This window comes from Trachurus japonicus, chromosome 23 (genome assembly GCF_045865225.1).
Source record: "Trachurus japonicus isolate A0001 chromosome 23, Traja_1.0".
NCBI classification, from domain to species: domain Eukaryota; kingdom Metazoa; phylum Chordata; class Actinopteri; order Carangiformes; family Carangidae; genus Trachurus; species Trachurus japonicus.
In genome coordinates this window covers 15,093,545-15,121,495 of record NC_140929.1, presented here as the reverse complement: position 1 = coordinate 15,121,495, position 27,951 = coordinate 15,093,545, and the positions used below count along the sequence as shown (strand labels likewise).

At 42.0% G+C, this 27,951-nt stretch overlaps 1 protein-coding gene across 1 annotated transcript in view; it reads right to left on the bottom strand.

The window, feature by feature from the left end:
- Nucleotides 1-27,411, bottom strand: part of cald1a (caldesmon 1a) — a 153,409-nt gene extending 125,998 nt beyond the window's left edge. The window contains exon 1 of the mRNA XM_085769770.1: nt 27,355-27,411. The gene's annotated coding sequence lies outside the window, so the exon portion shown is untranslated. The remainder of the gene's footprint in view (nt 1-27,354) is intronic.
- Between the last annotated feature and the right edge of the window lie 540 nt (nt 27,412-27,951).

The window sequence follows — 27,951 nt, the reverse complement described above, 5'->3', positions numbered from 1 at the left end:
AAAATGGCAGTTTGAGAAGCACCCAGCGTTCCTGTTGTCACCTAAAGCTCAACATCCCCAGCCATGATGAGCCGGGGAAAAAAAAAGGTCTGGGTAAGGAAAATAATATTACCCTTTATATCTTTGAGCAGACAGACATCCCATCCAGGCGCCTACCCTTGAGATATCGCACAGGCTGGTTGTTTATGTGGCCCCTGTGTGCCGCCACCAAAGTGTCAGTGCAAAGGGATCCACAGGCATGACAATGAACCGTGTGCTTCTCCAGAGAGAGGGGTAAAGAGAGGCAATTTCTGAAATGATGGGTGCCGGAGATGATGCCCAATATGCTTCAGCTCTTTAGAATTTACAGCCTCTGCAGCACTGTGTAAAAAGCTTGGGAGCAAAACAGGTCTTTTTCCTTTTTTTTTTTTAAACGCTTGGTCGGCAATGTCCTTCAGAGAACATAATTTTAGATTTCTCTGGAGAAATACTTAACCATACAGTAGTGGCTGCATGGCCTATTGTTTGGATGCCAATATTGCAGTTTTTACCTGTGCATCTATCATCGGTGACAGAGCGGGATTGTTGTGCTAAATGTTTACAGGAGTGCATTGTTGCCTGTATAAGCATGCAGGGGTTAAGAATGCTGTTATGAGCAGGTGTTTTATGGAGAGTTGTGGATATGACAACAAGAATTCACTGCAATCTTGATGGAAGGCCATTATTGTAAATCTTTCTTACGATGCCTGTCGCCTGAAAGAGTTCCTTCAAATATAGAGACTCTGCTTTTCAAAGAATACAGCGCATGAAATATAGAAAATATTAGCACCACCTTCATAATGTTGATCCGTACAATCCCCGTCTCAGGTTTTACAGTTTGAGCTAAACTCTTTGGATACATCTCTAAATCGTGCCTCGGTTGTCGTCGCTTTATTGCCTGTAGATTTTCGTTTATAAATGTTTAAGATTATAAAAATCATCTCTGAAGTTTGTGAAGAGCTCCATGTCTGACAAAAGAAGCTCATGTAACCTAGACATGTAGTGGGAGAAGAATTAATTGAGCCTCTAAGGGAAGATGGAAAGAATATTTCAAAATGAGAGAACAAAAAAATACTTATTTTCTCGTTCCTCCTCTTCCTCGCATCTGTGTTCACTTGTGAAAAGGCTTCACCCGCTCTCAACAATGGCCAAATGCACGTTGACCTTGGTGTTAAAAACTTTCTTTTGCACTTTTTCTGGAAAAGTTTTCCTTTTCCTACCAAACTTTTGAGAGAAAATACAAAAGATGGTATATATTCAATAGTTTTCTCCACCTCTCTACGGAGGTTTGTGTAATTCTGCTTTATGTATAACCTTGTGCTCCGGATCTGTTGTACGAGTCATACAAGTCAGGCTTCCTCTGGCCAAGAGTGAACAAACAAATCTTTTTCTGCTGGTACCTCTAGTATACGTACTGAGTTTCTGCTGATACACACCTTCTTCCAGGAAACAAATGAAAAGTCTGACATGACAAAAGCTTCTGCAACCTTCAGCCAACTCTGCGTTTCTGGTGTGAGACTCACTGCCAGTCATATAAATGGGTGCATTACAACAGATGAACAGTGTCGGAAAATGCATGAATACGTTATGATAATGATTACCATAGCTTACCATCACTGTGTGAGCTTTCACTGCTGAGACAGTTTATTACTACAAACGCATACGAACCTCGACTCGGGATTTGTTCATGTACCACAGCAGACTCTCAGCTTGTAGCTTGTTAGCATGTGAATTTCTGCCTGCATACTTTAGCAAGACAGAAAGCTACACAACTTTTAGCCTGTTAGTGCAATCATTGTAAAAACTTGAATTCATAATACATAGTCCTCATTTAGCCTACAGCTTTATATTTCTGAAGAATGAGGATGTGTATTACTTTACTTGTGCTTGATATCATCATTACACTTTAATGTAGCCTGGACCACTGCAACATCTAATCATCTTCAAAATACTCGATACTCAAAACTCCTGCTGGTTCTCAAGGGAGAACCAGTTGTTGGACTAACTGAATTGTAGTATATGAATCTGAAATTGGAGTCTGCTGCATATATCAATACCAATATCAGCTTATGGTTAAAGTTAATGCAGAAAAGAAAATGTAGTGAATTCAACTAAGAAAACCAAACCCCCCAAAAATTGTAAAAGAGGTTTAAGAATAAAATATTCTTGCATGAGGCACAGAAACGGCTTCTACCTCATGCCCAGTCAACATCTGCACCCATTCACCTTCTTCACAACTTCAATTCTTTTTAAGACTATGTAGAATATATTTCCAAATATTTGTTTTGGAGAAGCTATTTACAATAAACCAACTGTATGACTTGTGCTAAAAACAATGCTGTCTTGTTTGTTTCCCAAAGTTTCACTTATGTTAATATGCACGTTCTTTTCTATTTATACGCATTGCACAGGTTTGCACACATGCCAGAGGCTGAAGGAATTGACACCGTCTCGAGCCTTGTAGGTCAATTTCCTGTCGGCTACAGAAAGACAGCTTGAGCCAAACATCTTGAGCTCTGACCTAGAGAGAAATCTGTTGCTCACTCTGGTCTGTTCAGCTGAGCGGAAACTTTCTCCAGACCCTGGATGCAGATCTATATCAGTAGCTGCGGGGGTCCTCGCCTGCTGGTGCTGGCTCTCAGGTCTTAGGGCTAAACAAGTCAACACGCACAATGAAGACAGACTTTGGGGGGAGAGAGAGAGCTGGTGGTTTGCTCTGAAGCAGCCCAGTTATTGCTGTGACTTTGCCACTGCCTGTACCCTACGCAGCATTATGCAAGGTAGCGTGGATAAGGAAGTGGTTGTGTCCACCCACAGGGACACAACTCCAGTGTGTGTTCATCCGAGCAAGCTGCGTGTGTGTGCAGTGAGAGGCTGGAATGAGATGGTATATCTTGCTGTTTTCTCTGTTGCTGTAAAGGCTCTTGCACATTTCTGCCCAGTGCACAGCAAACGTCCATTCAATGACCCTGACCTTTCATGTAATGCACAATAAAATGTTTAAGTGGCATACCAGCTCCGGTGAACTCTGGAGAAATTGCCTCATATTTTCTGCAGAGCGCCACATGCTTTGAGATAACATTCAAGACCACGGTATAATAGAGAATCCTCAAGATTAAAAAAATATATTTCGTTATGGTGTAAACAAAACTTTCGCAGCCTTGGCTTTATTTATATCTCCAAATTATGCACTCTCTGTATATGATCTCCTTTTGGAAATGAATCCTACACACATAAGTGTCTATGTTTCACTCTGGTTTCTTCACTTCACTCTTTGCTTCAAGCACCTTCACACGAGGGAGGGAGTAAGTGAAAAAAATAATGGAAAACATTATGCATATTTCAGCCTGAAGAGTGAATGTGACGGAAATGCACAATGATAATGATTCATTGCATATAATGGATCTGGCATCCCAAATGAATGACTCCGTTGCGCAACCCTTCAAACTCATGTTGAGATGCGGCATCAGACTGTCACACGTGGCTTTTAATTTCACATGTAGCCTGGAGCCATGTCGGGAGATTGTTTGCATCCAATACACCTAGACGTAAAACACACACATACACACACACACACACACCCTCACACAAAATGAACTAGTGAACTAATTTTTTTCCTGCCATATGTTTCTGTTGTAACAGCTATCTTTAGCAGACTACTTTGTACCAGACACACATGAATGGACACGCTATGGGCTTTGCAAATGTGCTATGGGACCATTAAAGAATGCTTTTAGAAAGATATTTTTTAATTACAGCATTGAAAATGCTTATTTATAATTTACCTGTGCTGAATAAATCCTGAGCAAATGCTGAACCAAACTGCCCATAATCTTAAATGCTTGTTCAAAGGTGGCAGGGGGGGATGAAACACACTATTTTCTGGTTAGCATGAATTATACATTTTTAGAAAACTGGGGGTGGGCGGGTGGCAGGTGGGTTGTTGGAAAAGCACACCACTGTTTAGAATAAAACTGGAATTCACCGTAGTGAAATAAACAAGGCACTGAAAAGGTGCAGCCATGCGGTTTGGATGAATCTGTGCACATCTCGGCCTTAGGAATCCCTGCAGGGGAACACAGAGCGCCTTCAAACACACACACACACACACACACACACACGCTTTGTCTGCTCGCGGAAAGATGATGGTGATAAACATGTCTCCTGGGGAAGGGTAAGTAACGGAGCAAGATGGACACACAGAGTTGGAGGCTTCCCAGGTTTGCAGAGCATGTAGTTTAGTATCATTTTATATTCATATCACACACGGCAGCCGCAGCTACGATTCACAGCTACTTAAATTTGATTTAGAAATAAATATATATGGAGAGATTTTCAATAAAAGACGACGTTAAAGCGGGACAAAAGTGGTACATTTGTCCCAAACAAATAGAAATGTGTGATGCATACAAACTAACATAAAGTGTCACCAGCCACCAGAGCAGCTGCCTTGCTCTTTATATTGTTTCTCCGAGCCTCTGAACTAAGCCAGAGGGGTGACCACCATTCTTCCAATAGATATTGTTTCATTTTGTGCTCTGATCTTGTTAACAGGTTAGTCCACAAGGTGTTCAATTAAACTGAGATCTGACGATGGCATGTTGTTTTAATTACAGCATGCAGTGCATCACGTCTCTCCATTGATTAATTCAGGTTTTACCTTTAGTTTGTCCCCCAACTACCTATAATCAACTATCCACACACATATTCTACATTCTGTCTGAGGGTGATATAAACAGCTTGAATTATTGAAAACAGTTGCAGGAGGGAGTGTGTGATTACACTGACACACCAGGACAAAGGGAGACTATTTTTTGTGAGCTGTTTATGTATTTACAACACCAGTTGTGGCTGCATTTGGCAGAATTGCTTGGGTAAATGATGCACAAGTGAAAGTGCAAGATTAATAAGCAGTTTATCCCAGAAGGGGCAACATCTCCTGCATCTTAATGTCTTCACTCTCTTTTGTGAAAATACAGTATATGCATTCATACACGCACATACAAAACAAAAATCATTACAGGCATATTAAGTTAGTTACATAAAAACATGCTCTCCTTTTTGATAAATCGTATTATCTATAGCAGATTAGTGATATACGTACGTACATAAGATTTGGGTTTCATTATACATTTAGCACCAAATCTCAATTATTATTTTTTTTTTTTTTACAGGACTGGATTATTCTAAACTCATTTTCACATGGATATGATGCCCCCATTGTATTGTTTGCAACAGGAAGATGCTGTTTGCTGCAGTTTACAGCAAATGAGGTCCTTTTACAAGTAGAAAGGCTTAAAAATGTTTCCAGTATAAGAAAGTGAAGTAAAATGGCAAGAAAAAGCAAATGAGCAGTCCCTCGATATAATTGAAAAAAAGGGGAAAGAAAACAACAATTACCAGAAACAATGTCCTGGTTACTCAGGATAATCCACAAACCTCAACATCAATAGTTTTTTATGTAAGGGCTATTTCGTCAGCGAGGAAGAAGCTCCAGTGGAAAACTGGAGGTCTGTGGATTAACAGGGACCTTTTATTCTGAAAAGACGCGCTACTGAGGCTTTCAAATGTCATTTTTCAATGCTGCCTCCACAAACTGGAGGCAGCAGAGGTGGATATCTCAAAAGCTGAGCAGATAAAAAACCAAGACTATCCACATGGCTCGATACCAGTGTTGCCAAGTGAGGAAAAAAGATACAAGAGAAATTCCTATGCTTTTTTTCCCAAACATATTCTCTGCTGAACAGTTTCTTTACATGACTGTATTTCACACACTCACCCATGTTTAGCAGGCTAAAGATTCTCCAGAAGCAGCAGCTGTTCACTCATTACAGAGCTATAACATGCTGCTAACTTGTTAAAGTAGCAGCTACATTTAGTTTTTGACAATTTCCCAACTTTTTTCATATATTTTTTCTCTGTGACACAAATTTAAAAGATTAAATCACCTCATTCCTGCAGAAACTAACTGTGCAGAAATCTCTGCCGCTCACCTCCTAACACTGTTTGACAAAAGAGTCGGGATGTGAATGATGGCGATCCATACATACCCACTGCCTGTGGGTCTGTGAGAAAGTGTTTTAAATCTAATCTGGACTAGACAAGTGTAAATGGGACATATGCTCACCTGCATCAGCATGTCCTGCTCTGCAGCTCTAAATGTCTGCTGCTGTAATTTCTCTTGCCAGTAGCTGGCTGGTATTGGATTGGAACTGCAGGTCAGATACTGCTGCCACTGCTGCTCTGAAATTCACTGATCCTGCCTGGGCCTGCTTTTGGGAGGTTTGCATCAATGGCACTGTGTGCCCTTGTTATTTTGTGATCATTCTAGGGGCCTTCCTCCATCTAATTTGTATTTTTAGCAACCAAAATTATTCTCAGCCACTGCTTGAATTCCTCTGATCTTCATCCAAGAACACTGCTTGATGTTGAGATTGGGTTTTTGGTGGAAATTCACAACAGGCTCGGAATGAATATTTCCACCGTGGTTGGAAGGGGGTGATGCTGCGTGGCAGTGCCAACAGCCACCAACTGTGCCCTCTTTGAAAATGTCCTGGAAATGAGAGCCCCATTGTGGCGTCTTTTCCCCCCCAAAGAAGAACAGGAGCAAGGAGGGAATACTCGTCTTATGTTACTTCCCGGGCCTAAAATATCAAACTTCCTCTGTTAGCCATCCCACACATGGTGAGTGCACCCAGGGGCATGTGTGTGTTAGTGTGTGTCACTGATTTGTTCATCACCAGTGACTATTCCTGTTTGAAGATAATTTAACATGCTTCCACTACACCTAACTTGTTCTGCCTCAGCACTGAAATCAATTTTCCCCTCACTCTCTCCACTGTAGATCCCATTCCAAGCTTCAGATCCCCTGCTGCCAGACTGCTCAGCTGTCCATCATGTGGCAGCCGTTAGCATCCCAGACAGTAATTGGACGGGCGCAACACACAGGCAGGCTCCTTCACTTACATTATGCTGTGAATACCTAAACAGGCGATAAGCTGTGTGATACCAGACGTCCACATTAACATAGCCACCACTATAGTTGGATTTTTTTAGAAGTAAAAGCTCATCTAGATCAAACTTAACAGGATGCCCTGTCTGCAGAGAAATGAATTGTGGGAAGGGAAGAGAAGGAACAGCAAAGGGAGAGGAAAAAGAAGAGTGAACTTGCTTAACAACTTTCTCCGCTCGTTAGCTAAGGTGATCGTAATCAGAAGTAGACACGGGGGTGAAACTCAATTCAGCACCTCACATAAAATGAGGGGAAAAAAATCACAAGAAGTGAACCATGCCCTAAATCAGCTTTGGTTATTGGGCCGGGGCTTCCTCTCAAACTGTCAGGTGGTGCACAGGTCCAAAAGAACTTGGGTGGCACTTCCATCAGAGATGTGGCTGAGTCAAAAGTGGTTTTATGCCCACGCTTACATGCATCAAATGTTCAATTCATTTCACACATCTGTTGTTTATGCTTCATATGAGAGCCAGGGCTGGAGCGAGACATCAATTAGCATCCCTGCTAAACTCCCTTTACAGCATGCTACAATATTGACCTTGATACCAAAATACTTCCTTTCTCTCTTTGACTTAGCGCTCAAACACACCCTTTTGACTATTACACTAAAGTATCCACTGCCCCTCTTCCACCGTTAGATGTAATTATTTATTGCCCACAAAGCAGTCTCTTCATTATTTTGGCATTAGTTATGAAGCTGACAAAGATTTTAGGACCGTTAAAATCACTCTATCATGAAATATTTACCACCGCCTAATTATTTGAGCTTTGGCAGCCATTTTCAAAAGCACCTCAGCGGACGAGCCAATTTCCAAATGAAAAAAAAAAAAAAAAAAAAATCGTGTAAAGTTAGCCATGGCCCCTATTAATATTCCTCTATGCAAATGCCAGATGATCTTCCCACGCATTTAACGGCTGGGCTATCTGCAGCTCGCTTAATGACTCACAGCCCAAAAGGAAGTCTTTATCAGTGACTGAACCTGGACTCAGCAACTTGGGTCTTTACATTTAAGAGCTGAGGCTTGTGGAAAATGTGGGAACACATTAACCATAACTGAAGGCTGTACTGTATACACTTCAGAAAATATTTAAGAGTCTAGAGTTCAATCTCATCTACAACCTTTTGAAACAACATATTCCTTAGATAGTAGTGTTATATTTGTTCCAAACTGCAGAGGAATAAAAGTAAAAAGGAATAAAGTCCTGTTTCGCTGCACCTCATGTTCTTTCTTTCTTTTTATTTATTTTTTTGCTTTTGTTGTTTGTGATGTTTGTGTGACAGGTAGATGGTCAAGTTGGAGCTCTGATATGTCAAAGACAAGCCCAGTGACCAGAAAGTTGAAAAGATGGTGTGAGTCAGGTGGTTTGTAAAGTTTGACTCAAGAGAACTATTAAGCAGCACTTTCACAGGCAACACTCTGATACTTTTACTGAGACTAAATTCTTAGTTTTGAATTAACACTGACGTCAAATATCATACAAATGTAATCAAAGAGCACTTGAGATCAAAATAAGAGCAGCCATCAACGTAATTCCTGATTCCCTCTTTAGAAGCGTTTGATCATCCCTAAACTTTTAACATTTGATTTGACAGAGAGGAACACCTGGCTGATCCGTCCATCAAAGGGCCATTATCTCCACTCCCATGACTACTGAACACACCAAAGCAGGGTTAAGGCAGTGCACTGAAGACATGCTTAAATTAGCTGAATGGCACCGTTTCATTAATGCTTCACAATCAGCGGCTTATTCACAGCTGTATGATGAACAGCTGACAAGTGATGTACAGTCATATTCATGCAGGTGCGCAGCACTGACATTATAACCTCACGCTACTCATCGGGGCCTCCTTGTGTGTTATGTTTTCACTGTGGGTGACATAACCCTGGTTATTGCTCATGTATGTGTTTATTAGGGGAAGATTAGTTCTCACAGCAGAATCCTGATTGCTGCTTGGATTCTGCAGCATCCCCCTCAAAGAAGAAGCCAGCAAGTGCACCTTTGGGTATGACTGTCAAAATCAAAAGAATCATTTGGATGCAGTAATTACACCACAACAGTCAAATAGCAGAATATGTTTTAAAGTGGCGATATGCAGAATCTCTTTTTGATGCAGGAAGCTCTTCCATCCCATCAGAGGGGTGGGTTCAGGCCCTCAGCGAGCTGTCTACCTTGAGACAGCATCTCGCCTAAGGCTGGAGAAACTGGCATTGAGAAGACTTCTACAGGCTTCAAAGAAGCAGATGGCAAGCTCAGGCAAGCTGCCATAACTAAAGCAATACTGATCCTCACCCATATTTTTGAACTTTCCATCCATTTCACTTGACTGCTCATTTATTTCTAACTGGTTTTGCTCATTTGACTCATGTTGCTATGGTTTTAACTACATTGAATATGCACCAGCTTCCATTCAAGTGACACTCATGACCAGAAAGATAAAGGTTGTTGACTAAAAGGTTCGATACAAGAGTTAAAGACATCTTTAAAAGAATACATGGGTTTCAGCGATATAACTTTTAGTTGTAGGATGACCTGGCCAACTGGTAACAATGACACTATAGTGTACTAAATCTTTATTCAAACACCAAACTAGAGCTTAACTTTTTTCCATAATCCAGTGATGGAATGACCCAACTATTAAAAATGTTCAAATGACTGCTACTGTAGTTGCATTGCTTTTTGGAAGACAGAGTATGTATCCACATAAAAACAGGATACATTAGTAAGAATTTTGACTTCATGATACCCAGAAGAGCAATCTTACATTCTACTGTAATGCTCTGACTTCTTTCAGTTCAGTAGGATTATTAGCAGGCCGAACATTAATCTATTATTATTATTATTATTAATCTGTGAGATACTGTATCTCAATATCTACTTGATAGATTTAGACATATACATATGTATAATATATATAAATAATATAATAATAAAAAATAATATATTGGACATTACGTACAGACATTTACAGCCCCTTCATAATAAATTGTAACATCTTTGCTGAGACCTTAACTTTTCTGGTAGCACCATGATCATGGTCTAAATGGTCCATCATCGTGGTCTAAATTTTAACTAGTGGCATTTAGCTGAAAGTACTGTTGTGCCTTTTACAGTGTCAGAAAGCCAAGATTACGACTACAGATGTTATGTTTTCATAATGATTGCTCTGTTGAAGATGCTGAATCAAAGTGACCTGATGAGAACAAAGGTAAGAACAACCCATCTTCACCGACTCCTCACTATAAATGTTGACTGGAGCAATGAAACTGCAATGGATTGAAACTATTACACAAATCCAATGGTAAGCATCCAAAGTTGCTTGCAGACAGGAACACAGTGAAAAACACATTTTGTCTATCCACCTCCGCCAAAGAGTCTCCTGAGAAACTCTGAGGCCTTGTTCCCGTGACGACAGGATTTGGCAGCCAGCTCCGGTGTCACGCCTGTGATACAATGCCGGGGGTCGTTTGCCAGCCAATCGTAGCTCGGTTCTACATTGTTCCATACTTTGTGATGTCTCGCTCCACAGCTCAGGAAGGGGATGAAGGTCTCCCTGGCAACTGGACAGATGCTGTGCAGGAGACGTTACTGTTCTGCTCTCAGGCACAGACAGACACACACACACACACTTCTATTTGTGATGTTCACCATTCGCTTTAACCCTGGGGACGACCAGTGGACCACGGAGGCTTCTGTGTTTCATGCACTGTTAGGTTGGCTCGGCGCTCTTTATAGCCGACTCCTGCCAGTTCTGCCCAGAGTCCATGAGTGGATAACCCTGCTGGTTCATGGAGATCCAAAGCTTCCCATGGGAACGTGATGGAAAACGATGTCCAAACTGACTGATACACTATCACCAAATGGAGCTGGCTTATCATCCTTGATGTAGATTTAAAGCGATTGCATGCAAGTGCGTTTTGGGGAAAGAAACGAGGCAGTGATGGTAATCCTCTGCTGTGCTCTTTGTATTTGACATACCTCTGTGAGAACCGAGTTGATGGAGCAGAAAAACAAACAAGCGTTGAAGTTTTTTTGCATTCTGAACACTTGTGCGTCACCATGCTGACAGCTTGCCTTGTAGCCCCAGAGAGCGGGAAGGGTTTTGGAAATGAACCGATCCAGATTGAGATTTCCATTATCTCATGCTTGATCACCTCTCAAATTGCAATATTTCGCCAAGACAAATCTGTTCCTTCATGCTTTGTGAGTTTTAGGTTGGATTGTTTCATTCTGTGCCTAAGCGAAAAAGTCATTTTATGGGTTGTTTTAGTAAATCGTGTTATTCAGAAATGAGCCATTACTTACACTAATATGACACAAAGCTCATTCTGACCAAAGGCCCCATATTTCCCAGCCTCATTGAAGCAAGTCATATTTACATGATAAAGACTTATTCATCTACCAGACCTACTGATATCTGGAGTCCCCTTCAAGCCTTTTATCAGTTAGAATGTAATGTCGTGCCGCTGTGCCCCCCTCTCTCTATGCAATGTTCCTCATATCCAAGACACTACTGGCAGGGCACGATCATCCTATTACGCCAGCTACTGAATTTTTAATGGGTCATTACAGTCGGCCATTTTCCAGCAGCGGTTCTGTCAGTGCAAACAGGTGGAATAGGGTTCTCTCAGGTCAACGTCTGCCCGGGCAAAATATCTCCACTGATCCCCCATCTATATCCTGTCTGCCCAATGAAAAAAAAAAAGAGAAAGAGAAGAAGAAACGACAGGGAATAAAAGCTTGCTGCTGCTATATCAGAGTCAGATCTTGACCCCTAATGTCCTTGCGGAGTGGTGGCGAGACGAACGGTACCTTTCAAAAGCCATCAATTTATTTCAGGGTGAGGCCAAAGCTAATTTCAACAGCCCTCAAAGGATTTGCTGATATAATAGATTAGGCAGAGCAGCATTATAGCCCCACAGTGCTTCTATATGCCATTACACTTGTTTGTACTGCATTACTGATTCAATCTTATTTAAATGTGCTCTGTTAATTAGGCCCTGCAGTAATTATAGGGAATGATTGTATTAATGGGAACTTGAAAATTGAGAATTGATAGATGCTGGTTTATTAACTGACTTCTAAATTCACCTCATATTTATTCATGTTTTTTTCATGGTGGTTCGCTGTACATCAGAGAGACAAGCACCAGCGATGGAGACCGGGCGCCAGGAGCAAGAGACCATTAAGTCTTAAGAGACTCGCAGTAGATGTCGGTAAAGAAAAAGAGGCAGAGGAGGAGAGAGAGAGAGAGAGAGTGATAGGGAGAGAGGGGGTGTAGGCGAAAGACAGAGTGCAGAGTTCGATCAATATTCAAACTGCAAAATGAATTTGACTGGAGCGAGAACTTCTCATCAAATGGGAAAAGAAATTGGATATGAAAGATGACCTGCCATAAAATCCGATATCCCACAATGCCATCTGTCAGACAGCGGCCGGGGAATAATGGCAACGGCTAATGAAAGTTGAGCCCTGGTTCGGCGGCGGTTTAAATCAGCTCCTCGCAGCGGCCGTCTGGCTCTGCTGACTCAGTGCCTCGTCCTCTGTCCGACTCTCGCCCAGCTGTACGCCACAGATCAAAAGAGAGGGAAACCCTTCACATTCTCCCAAACTGTTTCACGAATGAACGAGGGATCAGGTGCTATGTGAGATTACTCAGCGCCTGAAAGAGGTCTCTGACTACCAGGGACGTCAAAGGCCTGTTCAGCTACCGGACAACCCTTCATAGAGCTGCTGGAAGTGAACGATGCTTGAGCGGTGTAGAATCTTGTTGTCATTGAGGCTTCAACTTGGGCCTTCTAGCTGATGGACAGTCTGGGCTCTCACTCTCCCGCCCTGCTGCCCAGAGAGGCTAAAGTACTTCATGTCCCAGGTGAAATATGACGTCTGATCGATGCCTGGTCCAAACTTTTCTTTTTTGCTTGTGTGCAGTTTTTTCGGCTAGATCTCAGCTCCCATTGTAAATTGTTGCTCTTTCATTCCAGTTAAATTCCTGTGTCACGTGTGGAATTGTTCCCACTAATACTCTGCATTTTACACTCAAGGCAGAGCCTCCATTATTGTTGACAGCCAATTCTTCTTAAATTGATCTCAAATATGCTGTCAAGTCATGTATTCATTTGCTGCTGGAAATAGTCCCCAACAAATGCACTCCATGCTCCTGTTTGAGTAACATTTGCTAAAAACTACATTGCCGTGCTGTTTTAGGAAATTACTTTTAAAAATCTGTAATATACATACTTGTGACCCATTTTTAAAGATTTAAGATCTCAGTACATACAAATTATGCTCCAGGCTGTGTGCCACAGGGGAGGGAGGTTGAAAAGTACTGAGGAATGGATTCACACTCTTTTGGTTTGGGGGTTTTTTATGGAATTTATTCAGTCAGAAACGGTATATACCAACACGGGTCTTAACATTTTATGCCGCAATTTTTCATAAACCACTGGACCTTGCATAGCTGTAAGTACTTAGCATGTGTATGAACCTCTAAGCATAAATGTAACCTTGGTGAAAAAATGACCAGGAGTTCAGCAATAATGAGAAAGAAAAAATGTGTGATATTCATATGATAATGTTTCTGTGTTAATAATGTTCCACTGAAACATGATCTGCACTGTGAAAAAGAAAAAAAAGAAAGAATAAAAGCTTGTAAAGGTTGCCAGTCTCTACAAATGTGTGTTTGTATAACCTAATAACACATGCTATATCTCTTTTTTCCCTTCTAATACTAGGGATTAAAATATGAGGTTATAAGTGCAAGAGAGAAATAAATGCCAAAATGCCAAAGAGCATCTTCTGCTTATTCGTCAGAGCGCACAGACTCAAGGTAAACAACAAGGGTACTTGGTGAGATTTTCAGTTCTTTTAGCTTTGTCCTTCCACGTTATTTACATGAAATACAAAACAACACACAGTGAATGATTAATGTACAGTTTCATATCGATTTTACAAGAACTGCCTCCGTTAGATCAACATGAAATTCAAAAAGGTCAAGCTGTCAGATTCTCAGTATTTCTTCTGGTTCCAATAGCAGAGCAACAATAAGATATAACCGACAACGTCAAGCTCCCATTCTTGAAATGATCTGCCAATAAACATTTTTATTAGGGAAGTGTTTGCCTGCTGTCTTTTTTTGTGAGTGCAAGGAAAGCCAGCGCCTCAGGGCCTGAAACTGCAACGCATATGTATGCCTTTCTCAAAGCAGCGTATGTAAAAGTAATGGCCTCTTAAATAAACTGTCAATCGTGCCACCGCCGAGCTGGTGTTTTTCACCCACCCGAGTGCACAAATCTCCCATTTTCTCCAGCCATGAAAGATATTACCCCTCACTGGAAAAGCCTCTCCCCCCCCCCCCCTTCTCCCTCTGCCCACCCACCTCCACTCCACCCCCTGTCAAACAACGGATTTAATAATTGATCCCATTTGATCCTGTCAATTTCCATTTCAATCTACACCTCCAACCCTCAGGTGGAGGAGGGGAGGAGCAGTTGTGACGGGAAGTCTCAGGAAGCAATGAAGCTGTATTAGATAGACTGTAAGGGTGCAAGGTGACTAAATGTCAAGAGCAGGGGGTCTTATATCTTACTGTCTCATTCAAATATATACTCCGCTGTTGGCCTGTCAGCCTAAATCATGGCGCACTGTTTTCTCTGGGCCAAAAGGGGAATTAGCCATATTGAATCCGCAGTCGAATATTGAACAGCTCATAGAGTTTCTCTTGTCTGACCTCACGGCAACTTTGCAACAGCAATTAATTCAGACCGGAAAAAAGTGTGGAGAGGGGAAAAACAGAAGTGGTTTCCGTCGCTCCATTAGGTGTATGGGGAGTGTATGGAAGATTTACTGCAGGAAGTGGATGAAGTTTTCTAAACCAGGTAAAGCTTGGTATCTTGACACTACTTAATGTGTTTCTCTTGCTGAATATCAAAGGGAAAAGCACCTGCAGTGCTCCTCTAAATGCCCTGACATACTATGTGTTCCGTCAGAGCGAATGAATGTCCTGAATACAGCTTTGGGGCAACTGGAGGGTAGCTGGGTGCTTGTTTTTTTGCCTGAGTCTCATCAGGTAAAGACATTTAGACTGGCCGTGCCCCCCTGCCCCCCTTGTTTTTTTCTCTGTGAGTATCTAAAAGCTGTTTCCTAGTTAAATATTCATGCTGCCCTTCTCTTTCAGGCAGGCTAGGATTTTTTTGAAGTGCATAAGTGCTGTATTGGTGTTTCGATGGCGGGGCGTAAATGGAGCGTGAGGGCTTTGGCAGATGTGCAGCCCAGGATTCAGCTGATAACGGCCGTGTCCGTTACATGAAGGGAGAACAGCGAGGCACGCATCTGACGACAGCAATGAGATGTCTACTTTTGTTTGTGTGGAGGAGACAGGGAGGCGAAGGAGGCTAGGAGAGAAAACGAGGTGGTCCGAGTCTTCAGAGACCAGCCCTCGATAGAAGAGTTATGTAACGCAGAAGTATGAAATACTTCTTATTCATTTTTGTGAGTCCCCCTTTTGTGTCCTTGCAGTAACCCACCCAGCAGCCCCTTACTTTAAAGCCAGAACTTGCGTGTCCTTGAGAATAACCTGCTTGTAATGAGTGCTATGTAATCTTCTGTAGGACTTACTTTTAATTGACAAAAGAACCATCAAAGGCAACTTCATAGCTGGGACTAAGCGTAAATCATGTTTTAATTAAGAAGGATATAAGGATTCCTTTCTTCCCTCAGCGAGAAAGCTTTCCCAGCGGACTGCCTTCAAATTCCACAGTAACATTCTTCCAAATAGCTTAACTAGATGCTAATTGGAGGCTGTGCTAGCCAAGAGGAGGCCCCATTCTTTTTTTAATAAATCTTTTAGGCTAAAGGGCTTCACTGGTGCTTTTTTCTTTTAAATGAGCCAAGTCTACTGCCCCAAAAACCGCACTTCATTTTAGGCTGAGAGATTTTGCAAACATGACAGAACAAGAAAGGTATAGAGTACAGTGTCAGCAAATTGTTTGTGGCTTTGCCCTTTGATTCCTCTCTCAGAACTTCCAATTGAATAACAACTAGGAAAATGAATTCAATTTGTGGTGGACTGTTAATGAAACGTAAGGTACATGAAATTGCCAAAGTAGCTACACTTCTCCCAGGATTCAGACAAAGAGCTCCAAAGAGCAATATATGATTTAATGAACACTGAACAGAAACTCTCCCAAAATCACTAAATCCTGCTTTTTGTCTGACAGGAGAAAAAAACCAAAACGACTTCAAAGTATTTCTTGATTTTTGTCGGAGCAGCTCGGAGCCACAGGTAAGATTCACAGATAACCTTGAGGTATGAATGGACCCAACAAATCAGCGCCCACAAAAGCCATTATCAGCATATGAGTCATTAACATGTCATTTATGTATACAGGGGCGTAGGGGAGGGGACAATAGGCCATCAGGGGGCCAGGTGGAGGAATTAAACTCGCAAATCACTTAGGATCTGCCATTTCTACGGGCAACACGTTAGCAATAAACACAAACTCATTATTGCGGAGCACTTCTTGGCCTATAAACGTCTCCAGTGCTGAGACAGGTAATAGTGATGAGTAAAGCCTTACATCACTGTTTGGTCTGATGGGCCAGGAGGGAGCACACCGAGCATCTGTGTGTATTCCACCGAAATGGCTGAAATGGCAGCTGCAATGGCCTGCAAGTTATTTGATTAGGACTCCCCGCGGACCAATCAGGCTGCTACAGAGGAGAAGGAGAGAGAGGGGGAGGGAGGGAGGGAGGGAGGGAGAGAGGAAAGAGAGTGTGCTGTTGATGTGAATCAACTGCCAAAAGCAAATTTTGTTTATTAAAACGAAATACTTCCATATTTTGGAGAACATGCTCATTCGATTGCTTGCTGAGAGTTTGATGAGAATTTTTTTTTTTTTTTCATTCAATAACACGTTCAGTTTTAGCTTAGCATAGAACAAAGACTGGAAACAATATAGGAGACAACTAGCAAACAGAGAAGTTAACAAATGTATATCTGATTTGCATACAGAAACTGAAGAGCTGAAATGACAATTTGTGGCTTTACAAGGACTGTGTGCGGCATTGATACTGTCTTCCAATTCTCAGGGAGTATCTCTGACTTTGTCAAACTATTCCTACAAGAAATGTCTCACATTAATTTGTGGTTTATCATCAGATGTGTATGGGACATGCATTGGACAGTATAGTTTTTGCATTACAGCCCCACTATGTGTTTATTTTCCTAAAGGGAATAAAAAGTTGATATATTTTTCCCTGTCTCACTACAAATGCAGTGTGTCCTGTCAATTGGCAATCGATCTCATTGTGTCGTGCCTTTAACTTTGAAAGCTGGCGTCAAAAGCAAAGGCAGGTTTTATAATTCAAGGCTGCAGAAGAAGAAGAAAACAGTGAGTCACTGTTCATTTACAACTGGAGCAGCGAACCCTCCAGTGATCGGTAAGTAAGTGACTACCCCTAAGTCGTGACTCTCACAGATCAGTCGCACAGGGACCGGACAAATCTGTACCTGTGCTTACACACACACACACACACACTGACACCTCATGCATACACAGCGACTTGAAGTTGAAGCGCACTCGCCACATCAGAGCGACACTCACATTTTCGCCAGCCCACCCAGGCACACATCACACACAGTCGCTAATGAATGGCAGCGCTAATTAGCCTCCTTTCTTTCTTCAGCCTCCCACTCCCTTAACACAGGATCACAGAGTGTGGGTCGGTCGTTCTCACTGTGGAGGGCAGACTATTCACTAGAGAGCCCTTTACTGCCGAAATCACCAAGATGCCGGTGAGCAGCTTGTCTGATTAGCACTGATTACTCTCTAATTGGAGTTCTCCAAAACACGATGACCTCTGCTTTGTTTACTGATGGGATTAATCACAGTCTGGCAGAATTAGAAATCCCAACTGAATTCATTCCTTCCTCATTATTTGGAGGCTGTATAGCTCTGCCCCCCTCCCCTCTCCTCCCCTCTCCCCCCCTGCCCCTCAACCCTCCCCTACCTCCTCTTGTTGGATGCTCAGTGCCCGGCAAATTATTTCAGATATTGTGCCTTTTCTGTGGAAGCGGTGCGTGACATCCGGGGTGAACCTCGGCCGCCGCGCTCCCCCACCTTCTTGACATTCAGGTTTTTTGACGAGATGGGTTGACACGCCGAGTCAGAGCGCTTGACTATGGTTTTACACTTTAGCGTCTGTGAAGATACAGCAGGTCAGCTGAGCCAGTTTCACAAAACACAGATATAATGAGTGTCGGCATGATGTGTCAGTGCGAGTGTCAGTGGTTTCTGTGCATCTTGATTTATACTAAACGTTGCACATCACGCTGCAGCACCAGTTTGACCTTAGCCGATTTAAATTTCCCTTTGGGTGATAACGTAATTACACAAAGCTGTGATTGGTCTTTAGACGCTTCTGTGGTTACAGAATTTAGTGGGAATTAGCAAATTGCTTATCAAATAATTAATATCTTTTAAGTAGGCATGTCACAAGAAGAATAATGAACAAGACGGCAGTAATTGCGAGGCTTGGCCTTTTTAAGGTGATCATGACCCCTCCATTTCACACAAGAGACTTTTATAATTTGCAAGGCTTGTTCACTGTCTGCTACAAACGTACAATTGGAGAGATTTTTTGCTGTTTTCTTGAATGACTAATTTACTGATTTTCAATCTTCTTTTATTATTCTTGTTTGTATACCCCATTACATCTATCAATACTTTCTGTATGAAACACAAGCACGCTCTGTTCAAGGCAACACAATCTGGCGCAGGTACAGGCCGAGCGAGACAAACTGTTTTTCTGATTTTTTTTTTGCAGCCTCTCTGTTGTATCTGGTGAAAAAAAGATAATTACAGATCTTTGAGATGAAACTGACTGTTTCTTGCCACTGCTCATCCCCTGATTGCATCATCAGGATTTGAAGGATTTGGGGATGAAGAGGGTGAGCCTCTTACAACATTCACATACTGTAGTATTGACAAAAAAGAACATGTAAGGCATTGACAGACACAGATTTACAGGGAACATGGCATCAGTGACATGCTGTACTGTAGCTGATGACAAAAAGAAGCATGTGATGACAGTGTTGGAAACAACAACCTGGGTGACACCAAAGTGTGAGTGACCATTTCAGACATAGGAAACCTGCTGATGACATAACAGTTGTGGAGAGTGATAAGGTGGATGGGTGGTGTGGTATGATTCAGACAGTGAGAGAGTGAGTGAGAGAGACACCAACGGAGAGCGCCAAGGACAGGAACAGTTACATATGTAGACAGGTACCAAGACAGAAACACAGATGCATGTAGATGGCTCTGGTGTGACACGCACAAACCAGCCAGCAAGTGAGAGGACAGAACAGATGCTCGGGGACGGGCTGGGCTCGCAGCCGTCACAACCACAGAGTGTGTTGTCAGTGCAGAGAGGTTGATGGCAGCATCACAGAACCCTCTTAAGAGCCTGCTCAGGAGCATCAGCCGACCCGTGGGGACCGAGACAGGCAGCCGGCCCTGCAGTGTGGCTGGCACCGGCAGGGGATGACCAGGTTTCTGATGATCTCACTGACATCTGTCACCCTGTGAATTCACTAAGCTGTACCATTCAGTCTAGACTGTAAAAATAAACGCCCTACAATTTAAAGTAGTGGCTGATTTTAGTTGAAATTGTTTTTTTTACATGCTCTAGAAACTGTTGAACAGTTTGGCCAAGAGTTAAATACCAATACCACTCGTGTTTGTCCACATGGAGTTAGCTGCATTGCTTTTCTATTCAACCTTCCATGCAATGTCTACACTGCTTAGCCATGCAGGGTCACAGGGTTGCAGGAGCCAATCCCAGCTGTCATTGAGCAGGGGAGGGTTCAGACAGGTAACAGTGAGGACATATACAAACAACCTCACACACTGACATTCACACCCATGGGCAATTTGGAGTCACCAAACAAGCCAACATCTCAGAAGAAGCCGGAGAACCTGGAGAGAGCCCATGCAGGCACAAGGAGAACATACAAACTCCACACGGAAAGGCCTCAGGCTCAGGAGTCAAACCCAAAAGAACCACCATGCCGCCTGCACTGCTTTTTATTATTTAGAAATACACCTACAAAATAATGCCGCTACAGTTTGATATATTTTTGGTTTGAGAGGAAATCGCATGCTGTTACTGTTTATTCACAATCACAGGTGGAGTGGTTTTCTACTGGAGTCTGAGGTTTCAAACTGTGGCAGGAAGTGCAGGAAATCACGGTGACTGCCGCTGTTTACACAGAAGGATCTACAGCACATGCTAACCTAAGCTACAGTAAGAGTCTACTAGCACCACCTCAACGCACACATGAGAGTGGTATCGATCCTTTTATCAAACTCTCAGCAAGAAGCCAAACAGTCAATTTCCTCCTAATATCAACATATCCATTTTTAGATCCAATCTACCTGTTTCTCAAAAGGGAATTTGTCGAGTATTTCTTATCAGAATGAATCGGAACTGAATTCATCAACATCCACCGAGCCGATCATTTACCATTAACACAAGGGACAGATTTAAATGTGAGAGCTGTTACGCCACAACAAGCTGATACAAATGCATTTGAGAGCTTAATGGAACATGTTCCTCCAGCCGCCTGATCTGAGGACACTACCCATTAGCCTAATTGCGAAAGAGCAAAATTTTAAAATGCCACAGAATAGTTAAAGCTGATGGGTCTTTGCTACTAAAACTTGAGTCCCCGCCATTCAAAAAAAAAATAGTGTTGTTCTCTCTTGACACTCTTGCGTGCAACCTGAGAGTGCTTAGCACTTAACCCCACAGATATAACCAAGGACAATGATGCAGAAATGTTACAGTTGCTCATTTAGATTCAACTAAAAGGAAAAAAAATGAAATGCAGGAATATGGAGGTATATGGAGTGGAAGGGAATACAAAAGGCCATTACATGACCTGATGTGCAAATCTTTCCTCATCTCTGTCCATGCTCTGTGAGATTGTAGGGTTTAAAAGATCCCCCATCAGTAAAAGTGAGCCTAACACTTTCCGATGACTGAGCAGTGCACTGTCATTTGAACGCTATCAAAGATGCATCCGGAGCTCCCTCACATTACACAGGCCCCAATTGAACACACTTTCAGCTCTGTGTAGTCTGAATCAAATGGCCTTATCTTGTACAGAAAACAGAGCTGCTATTACCAACGAGGACACTAAAACATTTAACTGATAGCTTCCAATTACACACCTATTGATTACAGTATTTCCCCGTCACACTCACACCTTTACTTGTGTGTATCTCTCTTTAGCCTCAGTCAAATGACAAGATATGGAGACTGAACTGACTCACAGATCTAAGTTTCTTGTGCCGTTTGGGAAAGTAAATTAAAAAAAGGGCCCACAGCAGAACCAAAGAGAGTCTTACCAAAAGAGCCTGGCTGACATTAAATGCACCAAAGAGTTGTAATGACTCACAATTGTGCACTTGTACACTCTGTACCCTGTGATCACACAGGCTTTGAAGGCTGTAGATGTTTTTTACTGTGCCACTCAACTTCAGAATAGAGCACAGGCGCGCACACACAAGCCTTTTTTTTTAACTCAACTTTTTTATTGAAGTTTTCTCAATATAACAAATGTGCAGTGCTGCTAGCCATTACAGAGATATGATGTGTGTATGGGTATATATCAATCACAGCATGCACAAGTGAGATGTACAGGAATTTAAAAAGAAAAGAGAAGAAAAAAATGAAACAGTGTACAAAATAATCCCTCCCCTGTCACTGCCAGATTACTAGTCATAGTATAAGGTCACTGTTACACCAAAAGCTAGGAGTGAGTAAGAAGTGTGCAGCATAGCTGAGCTGTACTCAAGGGCCAGGCCTTTACAGGGTCTGGGATGCTTCTAGAAAGGGACCCCACACCTTCTGGAGCTTCCTATTTGATTGCTGAAGTGAGTATCTAATTTTCTCCAGTTTTAAGCAGGACATGATGTCTTCCAGTCATTGCGCATGAGTGGGAGGGAAAGTATCCTTCCACCTGAGCAGAACTGCTCGTCGAGCCAGAAGGGAGGCAAAGGATAAAGTGAGTTGCTTTGCTATAGTTAACTTTTTCTCCCCTCCTATGACCCCCAACAGAGCAGTCAATGGGTTTGATTCTAATTTGATGTTTAACACCCAAGAAAGTGCATGAAAAACTTCCCTCCAATATTTGTTCAGGCTCGAGTTCATATGAATGAGAGAAGCTTCTACATGTTTGCATTTGACACAGTATGGACTCATATTTGGGTATCTGGAGGACAATTTTGCTTTTGAAATATGAGCCCTGTGTACCACTTTGAACTGAATTAAACAGTGACATGCACAGAGGGAGGCTGAATTAACCAATTTGAGTATGGAAACCCAAGTATCCTCTGATAAAGGAAAACCCAAGTCCTCCTCCCATGCTGTTTTGAGCTTATTTGTGGGGGCACTCTTAAGATCCAGCAGCTTGCCATAAAGAGCTATGTGGATCTATAGAAAGGACAGTGTCAACAATGGTCAAGTCTGCTGCTGTTACAGATCTGGACGTCTGAGAAAGAACAAAATGTCTTGCCTGAAGATACCTGAAGAAATTTGACTTAGGAAGGCTGAATTTTCTATTCAGATGCTCAAATGATGCCAATTTGTTGTCTATGAACAGATTAAAACATACAATACCTTTCCTGTGCCATTCTTGAAAAAGCAGAATCCTGATGGGATGGTTTGAAAAGGTAGTTTGATGTAATGGGGCTTAGCAGAGAAAAGCTATGAAAACCAAAATACTTCATAAATTGGGCCGAGATTTAGAATGTTTAACCACTGGGTTTCAGGTTGATTTAAGTGAGGGAAGTGGAAGTGAGGATCCAAGAAGTGTTCATTATCGTTTGACTGTAACTCCATGGCTACCCACTCAGGACAGTCAGGCTGGCCATAACAGGAGGACCAAAATGCAAGGCAGCGCAGGTTAGCAGCCCCATAATAAAAGCGAAAGTTTGGAAGAGCCAGACCCCCTATCGCCTCGGCCTTTTGAATATGAATCTTAACTGAGTCGAGAAGTTGAGAAAAGGATCCAGGGATAAAGAGTAGTATGGCCTGAAAAAGGTACAGAAATTTAGGCAGAATGGTCATTTTGACTGAGTTGATACGACCCACAAGAGACATGGACAGGGGCGACCACTGTGTTAGGATTTGTTTAGTTTGATTTAACAATGTGATAAGATTATCCTGGAAGAGATCTTTATGCTTCCTTGTCACAGATACGCCCAAATAGGAACATTTGTTGTTTTCAATTTTGAACACACAAGCCTTTTTGAAGCTTTTTCAAGGTTGCACAAATGCCTGAGAATGCATGTCAATGTCTTTTGTTTCCACAGGCTGTTCAGATGGCTTTTCCAAGCCTGCCTGATGAAAAAGCTTAATTCCCTCTAATCTTCCTCATCACAAAAATTAAAAATGAAACTAAAACAAGAGCAGCACAGAAATCATATTCACTCTGGCCTGATCTGTCCCAATGACCCCGATATTGCACTAGCACAAACATACCACAGCCGACTGCGCTGCCCCTGACAGAACTGTGCTTACAAGCGGAATGCGAGCGACATAATTGGCTATGTAAAACTCCTGCTCTATTAGGCGAGGGGAGCATGGTGCCTGATAGCCTTCATCACCACTAAAGCTCTTCATTAATCTCCATCCACAAGGTCAAGGATTTGCCCTGTACAAGACAAATGAATTAAAGCTCTGCCATGAAGAAATGAACCCCGGTCGACGAAATGACAGGGGTGGCTCACACATTTGGTAGGAGCTCTGGTTCTCTCTGTAAGCTGCAATGTACTTTTTTTTTTTTCTTTTTTTTTACAATAGAGACCATTATTTTTATTTGAAAAGCGAAGATGATGAAATCAATCAAATCTGAGTGTCTTTGTGTTGTGTGCAGAGGTCTTCATTTTTGCTTTGAAGACCATTAAAGCTTTAACAACCCCCAAGAAAACTTAACTGCGTCTTCCCAATGCAGTTAACAACAACAACAACAACAACAACAACTGTGGGTATTACCAGAGCTTTTATGTGCACAGCCTCTGACCCTGAAATAAGGTTAGCCTCCAAGCCAACATTTAATGTAGAGGAAAAATATTGCACGCCTACACTGATAAATCAAAATGCATTTAGGACTGTCCTGCACTCATTCATAAACCCCTGAAGCACACAAACAGGAACACAAACACACACGTATCTGCCCTATACTAACTGTACGCAGCAAACACAAAGCTTGTATTGATCAGAAATTAGTGCTTTCATCACCTTTTATATCCTCAGAGGGACTCTTCACTCTCTGGGTGTGAACCTGCAGGTGTCTGCCCTGCTCCGACTGGTTTTAATTAAGCTTTGCTGCAGGCAGATGAAATGAAGACATTCCAGTTGACAACTCCTCTAGTTTATCAATAGGTCCGGGTCAGCTGCTGGGCACTCGTCATCCTCTACGACACTTATAAAGAGCTGTAATCAAAAGTGCTTGGATATGATGAGATGGGATTATATTCATGAAATACGCCCCCTTAATAAATCCTCTCCCATCTGCCTAAATAGATGTTTTTGAGCTATAACATCTTGTCCTCCGAGGACAAGGGGAATCAAAACCTTAATGGAGCTGGATTATGGCGCTCATTGTCAGGTGGGTTTAATGATGGACATTTTGTGGGAATGACCAGAGAAAAACTGCTGAGACTTGACCGGAGAACGAGGCTGAAAAGCAAGAGCTCTGACCTCAATTACACGTGAGCCCCTCCAGGGCTGGATTTGCCCGAGTTTGAGCTGCACCTGCAGACAGACATTTGCATAGGTTCTTATTCACACACTGACACAGGTCCTTACACCATGGGTGCATGTTTGTGCACGTGCACCATCAGAGACTTGCACGTGCACACTCTTGCAGAAATTATATAATTAAATTGAGGAATATCAGAGCAGATTCGTGAACGTTGCATCTCTGTGAGTTTGCTGCTTTATTTTCCATTGGTTGGTTTTATTGTAAATTAATGTAGATCTTTTGATGGTTTTCCTGAAGGAAAAATACTCTGTTGTGTAATTTAGGTGAATTTGACAAAGTTCTTTTTATGTTTTGTTGCTCGTTATACGATGATTTAAAGGCACCCAGTGGAGGTTTCCTAAAGCTCTGTTAACTTACATTCATTACTCACCAAAATGTTCTGTGTGTATCATTAAGGTTTAACAAATGAGTTGAGCAAATTTTGTTCCACTTGAAACGTTTGCAAGGCTTTTACACACACAGTTACAATAAACTATCAACAGATGCTATATGGCTGCTACCCAGAGAAGAGTGTGAGAGTTGGTGCCATTTACTGTAAAAGGTCACACTATACTAACATGATTTTGTCATTATTTCACACAACAGTAGCCTATATAAACATGAATACACAGTTGCCCATAAAGTTGGAATAAAGTGTTTTTACCTCTTCTCATGAAATGATTATAACAATATGATTTATTCTTGATAGATAAAGTGTTTATCTTGTTAAAACTAGATATGTCCAAACATATCACAGTGTAAATTAAATCACAATTAACCTTTATAATAGGAATAAAAAGAGGAATGAGTCTGAAAACAAAATAATTCCAACTTTTTGGGCAACAGTATGTTTATCATTCGGAACTATTCTCACTTGACTTTAGTGTCCAACACATGAACACTGCTGCACACATTTTAAGTCTTTGGAGATGCTTATGTTAAAGAGGGAGCTTGCATTTGAAAGACGTGTGTTTTTCAGGTATAGAGAACCTGATAAAAAGACACAGAATTTACATAATGACACCTGCAGGACCTGGCATGTTTAAGAGATTGATCTTTGCGAGGGACAAAATGTCAGAATATCTGTGGCTGTGTTGCTTTAAATTTAACCATTCTCCATCTGAACCGTCCCCCAACTTTCTGAAAATGCAATACTAAACTGTGAGTGCTCATTTAAATGTCCTGCCTGAATAATTCAGATAAAAGACAGGATGTAAACATAGCTGTAAAGGTGCCAGTTTGTGTGGTAGTTCTCCAGGGGGAGGAAATCTTTATGCTCTGCCGGCAGCCATTCCATCTTACATGCACCGCATTCACTCGGGGTCACACAAGTACGAACACACACTACACACTGTACTCGTTCATGCTCACATATATAAAAAGGTAGGAGTAATAATGGAGGTGAAAAACTGGTCAAGGTCAGCTGGGCGACTTCTCCCACTCACACACATGAATGGAGGGGCTGCACCATTCTGTTCACTGGTCAATATCACATTTATACACTTACAGACACTTTCACCAGCACACACATACTACAGTTAAGCAGCACTTACACGTGCACCTCACCATAATAAGTCAAGCTCTGTGCTCTGTGCAGCCCCGTGCTGTATCATTGCGCTGCCTCTCGCGCGCACATTAAATGAGCAGCATCATTTGTTCTGTAGTGCAACTACTAGTGGTGCACAGGAAGCTGGGCTCCCCACAGCTAAAAATCATTACAAGTCTGTATGTGTGTGTTACTGCCCAGTGGGAGGGACAAAGATGCATGGTTGCCCAGAGCACTTCTAAGACTAGTGGCTGTTGTATTACATTCACATATCAAAGTAAATATCAGTTGTTGCAGCATGGTACTGTCTGCAAAGCAAGAACACTTTACAAAAACGAGTGTTTGATATAAAACACGGCCCTTTAGCCATGCTCTGATGAGTACGAGCAATAACATTTGCTGTTAAAACCATTTGTTTTACACCTCATTTAAACAATATGTACCATAAATTATTTTCTCATTAGACCTATTGTATTATTATTGGCCTTGTAAAAACTCACTGATTCCTTGAGCTGCAGAGCATTTACTCACCCACACATTATACTAAACAAAAAACATATTTGAATTTCATCATGTTGATTTAAATGACTATGAAGTCTTGCAGCTTAAACTGAATAATCTTCAATTTTCTACCTTTTTTGAATTCCAGCTCTGACTCTTGACATTTCCAAGGACTCAAGCACAGTGGGTGAAAGCTCCCGGAGAACACCTGGCAGTCCGGTTTATTGTCCCAACAATCGGCGGTAATGTCACACCTCGACATGAACCTTCAGCCTTGACACCTCACACACTGGCTTAGTGCCCCACGGTGGTTTAAGAACACCACTGGGCCTAGTTACCGCGTCCCGGTGAATGATACTCAAGATCAAGGTGACTCAGCGCTTGCCCCGCTGTAAATGGCACCACTTCACATCAAATTGATGGCGGTGGTGTTTCTGTATGAGTGTGTGCTCCCGCCCTCACCTGCAACAGGCTCTCTCTCTCTCTTCCTCTCCCTCCGCCTTCCCCTCTCTGGTTAATTGGTTAATGGGATGCATGACATCAGCCTGAGGAGGAAGAGGGCATTGAAAAAATAACTGCACTGTTTCAGTGAGGTCGATCACACGAGACAATGAAAGTAAACACTGCTCAAGTAGTGTTCTCAAGTACACAAAGGTGCTATCCTGCTGTGCATTCCATAAACAGAATAGATGACAATAGAATAGAATAGAATAGAATAGAATAGAACAGAACAGAATAGAACAGAATAGAGCTATCTTGTCATTGCTTCAAAAAACAATGAAACATTTCCAGTTTCCATGGTTAATTTGTGTGACATTTAAGAAAAAAAAACAGCACTTCACTGAATACAAGGTGAAATTTTACTTTGCTGAAATGTGGCGTTTGTGCAAGCTGGTTTCATGCAGTCTCCTGCTTAACTCACTGCAGCACAATGCACCCTTTTAATCATGGTCGTCTATTTAGTTGTCAGTGCTCTGCTCACTCTTTTTTTGTACAACCACACTCCTCACTTGTCGGCTATGTTCCTCAAGGGCAAGAAGTTATTAGCATCACCCCCCC